Genomic DNA, 6,790 nt, shown 5'->3' with positions numbered 1-6,790 from the left:
CCTGAAGATGAGCTCTGCTTGAGTATATGTTTCCATCTCTGAGGAAAACCCAGGGCATTGACATTCTGCGGTATTTCTGGGTGTAAGTTTCATGTAATATTATCATACAGTGCTATCTACTACAATGAACATGCAGAATGTAATTCTATATTCATCCAAATTTCATAAAACTTACGGTTATTTAAAATACTTTGCTGAATTTTAGTTGCAAATTCTCACACTTTTGAATTCTCATGTCCCAGATTTGGTACACAGATATTTCAATGAGGATAGCTACCTTCACAAATACTCTGCCCTGGATTTTATTTAGTCCATCTCTGAAATTACAGCCACAAGAAGTGATCAAATGATAACCCTGTGCATTCAGCCCTCCCATCCTCTTTGTGCCATCTTCCTGTGCCATCACCATGGTACTCATGGATGTCCTGGTAGATGTTCTCAAGAGCATCACCTATGCAGAGAAGAGAGGCAAATGCCGGGTCCTCATCAGGCTGTGTTATAAAGTCATTCGGTTTTTGACTGTGATGATGAAGCATGGTTTCATTGGTGAATTTGAGATCACTGATGATCACAGAGCTGGGAAAATCATTGTGCACCTCACAGGCAGATTGATCTAGTGGGGAGTGATTAGCCCTAGGTTTGATATGCAACTCTAAGAGCTAGAAAAATGGCAGAACAATCTGTTCCTATCAAGTCAGTTTGGTTTCTTTATACTGACAACCTCAGCTGGTATCATGGACCATGAAGAAGCAAGATGACAACATACAGGAGGGAAAACCCTGGGATTTTTTTCCTAGAGATGTAAAGCATAAATAAAAAGCCTCCATGGATTGTGAAAAAAAAAAAGAAGTGAAAAAGCAAACTGTTCTAGCATGGAAACACGAAACCTTATTTGTGATAATGGGATTTGATTTGTCTTCTTTCCTTCACTTTTAATAATATCATAAATGCTGATGCATCTGAATGTAATTAGCATGGACAGTCTTAAGAAATGCTTTACTGTACCAGAAAATGTGGATTAGAATTTAAGTTATTGTTTTTTCCAGACGCTGACTTTGGGTCCAGGCCAAATGGATTTCTGGTTCTTAGACTGTGATAATCAATGTGACTGTGGGTGTGTGTTGCCAGATTAAATGTACAAGTAGATTATTCTCTTCTTAGTGACAATAACTTTTTCTTCTATGGTGTCAACTAGAATGGAAGAATTATTTTTTGGAGATGGGTAGAAGGCAACAATTACAAGTCAACAAGTGAAAACATTCGTTTCCCCTTAACTTTTCCCTTCCTCAGCCTCATTCCTTCTGTGAAAGTGGAGATAAAGGGAATTCATTTCTCTTACATGTAGATAATGGAGAGCTGAGACTTACGACCAATGGCTCATTTCCTCCTCATGAATTATTCATGTGAAGTAGAAAGGCAAGAGATAGATAATATGAAGATTAGTCTCCAAAGAAATAATAAAAGATTTGCTGGACTCTTAACTAATGTACAGTAATCAAATTGCATTTGACTCAGACTGAGTCATAGTTGTCCAGACATAAGAAACCCGTGAACAGTATCTTTTACCTCAGAGTAGTTGATTAGGGCAGGGCCTCAGATGGCAGACCCAGGTGTGGGATCTTCAGTAACTCAGGAAACTTCTGAGAGGAGCAGGTGACAGTCCTTGGCTTCTCCTGGCTTATGAGCTCCTTTGTGAGGAGTGGGCCTTTTTTCTCTCTCTAGTTTGCTGGCTTAGGTAAGAGATGTGCTAATGTGTGGTTAGATAATCAGAAATAACGCTAGCTCAGCTAGGGCTAAGTGCAACTTTGGAAACTGAGAACACACCCTTTATAGACCAACCAGGTCTAGGAGCAGAGCTTCAGAAATCTGTGGAGATGCACAGGGATCTGAAATGTCCTTCTCTTGTCTGGGACAGATCAGCAACATGGGGAGTGTTACCTGTAAGGTGCTTAGTTCCCCACACGTTGCTTAGGTGGCCATGGCAGGAGCCATCATAGTGGGCCTTGTATTTTATTGACCATTTGAGTTTAGGTAGGATTGCTTGTATGAGCATGGGATGGTGATTATTTACAAGGTTATTGGTAATGTACCAGTGACTACACCACTGAAGAAAACTATAACTACTCCCCTGGCAACCGTTAACAGTCAATAGTTCTTCAGAGAGTGGGGAGCGCTCATGAACCTCTACCAGATCCATGAGGGAAGGCTGATAGGTCCACTTCTCTGCAGGTATCCAGAGCTGCTATGTGTCCTTGGGTAAAATTGCCATATCTAAAAGATAGCACTTCCTAGCACTTCTGCCTGGTTTCTAGAGCTTACATGCTTCCTGTCCCATCTTCTGAATGTTCCTTGGGCACTGGAAGGGTTGATGAAAGTGTTCTGTCATAGATTCCTGTTTGGGGTTAGCCCTCACCAACCCCACAGCTTCCCACATCCCCTTTCTAATCCTCACTGAAACCTTTCTATCCTAGTATTCTTTCCTCTTTTTGAATCTCCCCCTTTAAGGTCTTCTACCTTATGCTCCAGTTTTTTGCTTCCTGGACTCTTTAGGCACTCCAACTCAAATATAGAAATCTAAGAGCTCACAAATTAGAGAAAAATTCAGCATTTGTCTTTCTAGGTCTGGGTTATCTGGCTTAGTCTAATATTTTTTCCAGTTCTGTAAATTTCTTGAAATTCTCATTTCATTTTTTTCAGTGATAAATAAGTTCCGTTATATATTATCTTAAGTCCATATTAAGTAACTACTTCAATAATTAATTATCATAATGAATTCCATTAATTATAAAATTAATATACATTAATTAAAATACATTATATATTTTTACTATTTGCCTATAATTTGATGGACATCTGTTTTGATTCTACTTCCCAGTTACTGCGGTTAAAGTCAACATAGACATGGATGTGCAAGTACTTCTCTTGGAGGGTATAAAGTTCTCTGGGGTTGCACATAGGAGTGTTATAACATGGTCACTGGTAGTTCTAGTTTTAGCTTTATGAGAAACCTCCACACTGATTTCTCTGGTGGCTGGACAAGATTATTATATTCTCACCAACAGTGCATAAGGGTTCCTTTTCCCCATATCCTCACGAGGCTGCCTGCCTTCCTGCCTGACTCATGTAAACAGCACATTTGTTGGCTTCAGGGTACAGGATATAAGTATCTGACGGCCTCACCCAGCCTCCCATATTGAAAGCAGTGTAATATCCCATTGGTTATTATATTCTTTGGGGTTTTGCTGACTCTCCCATGGTTGCAAGATGACTCTCATGGCAAGCAGCACATTATTTGCCTTTAACACACTAAAAGATAAAGATGAAGTCAGATCCTTTTTGTTTTCATCCAGGAAATGAAGCCCTGACCATGCCCTCTATCATCTAGGCAGCACTAGTTACAGGGGTACCTTGTGCTGCAGGAGAGAATGTGAGTTCATACATTTCACACCTTACTATTTCTTTTTGAGGTTTATCATGAGGTTAGAATAGGTCTTAGGTAGACCAAACTTCTAGTGGTCAGGATTCCTTGTTGCAAACAAGAGATGCTCAATGTTTAATTTCAACAGAAATATTGGGAGGAGATGGTCATGTGTTTAGACTCAGTAAACCACTAAATTTCTTCATTATGAAATCAACTTATATGGTTGGGAGGAGTATCGAGTACACTGAAGACATCTTTCAGTAGAAATATCACAGCACTTGCTGTTGATAGTTGACAGAAGTCATTAATGGTTGTTGTATATACAGCAGCTTTATTATATTACTGCCATGATACTGCCTGTCAAGAGCTATTCCTACTAATAGCCTTTCATCACACTTTTATCAGCAGTCAGATCAGTGTTGTACCTGATTAATGAGACCTAGATGTGCCTACATTTGCAATTGCAAAGGGGCCTGGGAAGTAAATCTGGGAAATAACCTGGGAAATAATCCAGGTTATTCAGAGAGCAGAGCTCAAGGTAAGAATTCAAGACCCTTTGCCTTGAAAGATAGAAATGGAAGGATGAAGATGAGGTTGAGTAGAGGTGATATAGAAATAGTAACCATGCTGACATCTCATATCTGCTTAGGCTCCTACTGTAATAATGGCTTAGGACAGATATTCATGGACACATTATACTTCAGAGGGATCAAAATGAGAAGTTGATTCAAGGTAATTCTGAGAAAGAGAAGAAAAGGATAGGTTTTTCTGAAATTTATTTCCATACCCATATCTTCCTTGTAAAAGTCAGCATCACCAAGGCCAGTCCCATCAGGCTTTCAAATTTATAAGCCAGGCCACTGGAGAGCATCCCAGAAGCCAAACCCCATGCTTCACATAGGGACAGTTCAGCTAGATGTGGAAGGGAAAGAGCAACTTAGTGTGAACGCCCTCGGGATGTGGACCACATGGTCTTGCACTCCTTTTTTTTTTTATCTCCAGGCTCTTTCTCTACTCAGGATGGAGTACATAGAAGTGGTGATGTTGTGCATCTGCAAAGAAGATGAAATCTCTCCATGGTGTCAGCAATAACACTGGTTAGAAAGAAGCAGGAGGGAGGATTCAAGCAGGTCCAAGAGGGTTTTATATATAGTAAGGCTTGGGGGTTTCTAGCTAAAGAGAAGAAAAAGCTGTTTCACAGTGTACAAAGCTATCATGTAGGGAGTGTATCCAAAAGATGTGAGACAGAATACTTCTCTATCCACCATCTCTTTTGATCCCACAGTTAAAGTGTGTCTCCCTTCAGGCTCTGACAAGAGTTTCTTCAATCTTATTGTCTCCAAAGTAATCACAAATTAAAAGTCACTAGGCCAGGTCTGCTTCAGTTTTAACACCATTGTGTACTCAAGAATGGATATGATGCCCAGCAGGGTATAGAACTGGATGAATGTTGAATGGATGGATGAGTTAATACAGATAGCAAAGTATAAGGAAGACTGTGATAGAGAGGTTACTCTATGGAATAAATAAATAATCAATCTTCATCCCCTGAGAAGAATTTCATAAATAAATAATGTCTCTGGACTGTGTCTTGGCATGCTTGGTTTAAGCTTCCACAAAAAAACAAAAACAAAAACAATCTCCCCCCCCCAACAGAGACTAGAAACATCTATGTCAGGAAAAAACACCACAAAAGCAAAAACTTATATACAGATATTTTAGTTTGTACATAAGATGGTAAAGTCAGTGCTCAATTGGGCATCCTATAAGCAGTTTCACACTTAAACACACACACACACACATAAACTAACATACATATATGCACATACAGATGCATACCTACAGACACACACATGCATACACATACTAAAACACACATATATTTACACACACACACACACACACACACAAGGGAGGTAGGGGAAAAGTTGTAGATTTCTGATGAACTCATTTTCTTGACTGAGAGGTCAATGAAGTGTTACATTGAAGGGAATAAAGCCTTAATTTCTTTTAGGTCAGAACTTCTCTTGAGAGACATTTTTCTTTGGTGCCCTGGCAAACTGAACTTTCTCAATGGGATTAGTGGCATTTGCTGTTTCAAATCGAAACAGGATCTCCTGGCCTACACTAACTTTACAATCGGCACCATCTACTCTGTGGTCACTGCTGAGCTATTAGAGCTAACCTAAGGAGGCAGGAAGTGACATTAAGCTTTGTTCTGTTCTATTCCGGCCTAGAGATGGAGTCTGAGATAAAGAAAAGACTGCAACTTTCCTGTAACACAACTTTCCTGTAACAAAATTCTTCCCTGTAGGGACAAGGCTTTCACCGAAAAGCCAAAAGGGATTTTTATGGTCAACCAAGTTGCATATTTCCCTTGTCCTGCATGTTTCAAATGGCTGTAGATACAACCCGTTTCCCCTTAGCTATATTCTTGCAAATGAGGGAGAGCAGGACAGAGAGAAAGAAGGTATCTTAGAAACCTTAATTCCATTTACAGAAATACCACAGCAGTCTGCACGTATATCACATAATTATGTCTGAGGTAAGCCTAGGGAATGTAGTCATTTGTTCAGGGTTGTTTTTCCATTGCAAAATCTCCAAATAGAATTATCAAGTATATCAAATGTTAATTTGTCAAGAAAAACAGAATAGCTAATAAGGATAACTAGATTTATATTGTAAATAGAGAATCATCCTGAAGGCTTCCATGTCTCCAAAGGAAGCATGATTGAAGGATGAGTGAGGGGAGTCTTAAAAAGAAACACTATTCATCTTTTCTACAAGCTACATACATGTACTTGCTCAAGGAAAGATCTAGAAAGACACAAAACTTGCATCTTGAGTTTTCAGTGAGATACAATGACCCTAACTTTGTTTCTGGTTCTCAGCTGTGGATTGTCTCTAATTCACATCATAGATAGGAAAGCATAGCCTGGCTCTCCTAGCCTCTGGGAAAGGACAAGAATATAACCTGTGCCTCTCACAAAGAGCAGGCACCAATGTGCTGACAAGATCTTAGGGTCACTCAAATTTCCAGTGCATGAAATTTGCAGTGATTTTCCTCAGCAGGTGGGCACTGATCAAAATGTGCAAAGGCCCACCTTTTCCCCAGCTTCTAGGGCTCTAACAGCACTTATACCACATGCTGGATTCTGACAATGCTGGAGTTCCTTGTTTACATCCCTCATGTTTCTTTTCTAACACTAGCTGTATTTTGAGGAACTTGGTCTGAGATAAAACTAAATAGCTTTTATAGAAATAAATATTTATGTTGTAGGTAACTTAGAGAGCAAGGGCTCCTGAAATGGTAATTTCTGGTTATGTTACGTTATGCAGACTCATGTGATGTTGACTCATGTGATGTTT

The 6,790-nt window shown here is 39.5% G+C and overlaps 1 pseudogene; it reads left to right on the top strand.

The window, feature by feature from the left end:
• Window positions 1-395: 395 nt before the first annotated feature.
• On the top strand, window positions 396-797 carry LOC110307326 (annotated as a pseudogene).
• The last annotated feature ends 5,993 nt before the right edge of the window (window positions 798-6,790 follow it).

This window comes from Mus caroli, chromosome 12, assembly GCF_900094665.2.
Source record: "Mus caroli chromosome 12, CAROLI_EIJ_v1.1, whole genome shotgun sequence".
NCBI lineage: Eukaryota > Metazoa > Chordata > Mammalia > Rodentia > Muridae > Mus > Mus caroli.
Note: the sequence above shows the minus strand (reverse complement) of the source record. Positions and strands in the feature narration are given on the sequence as shown.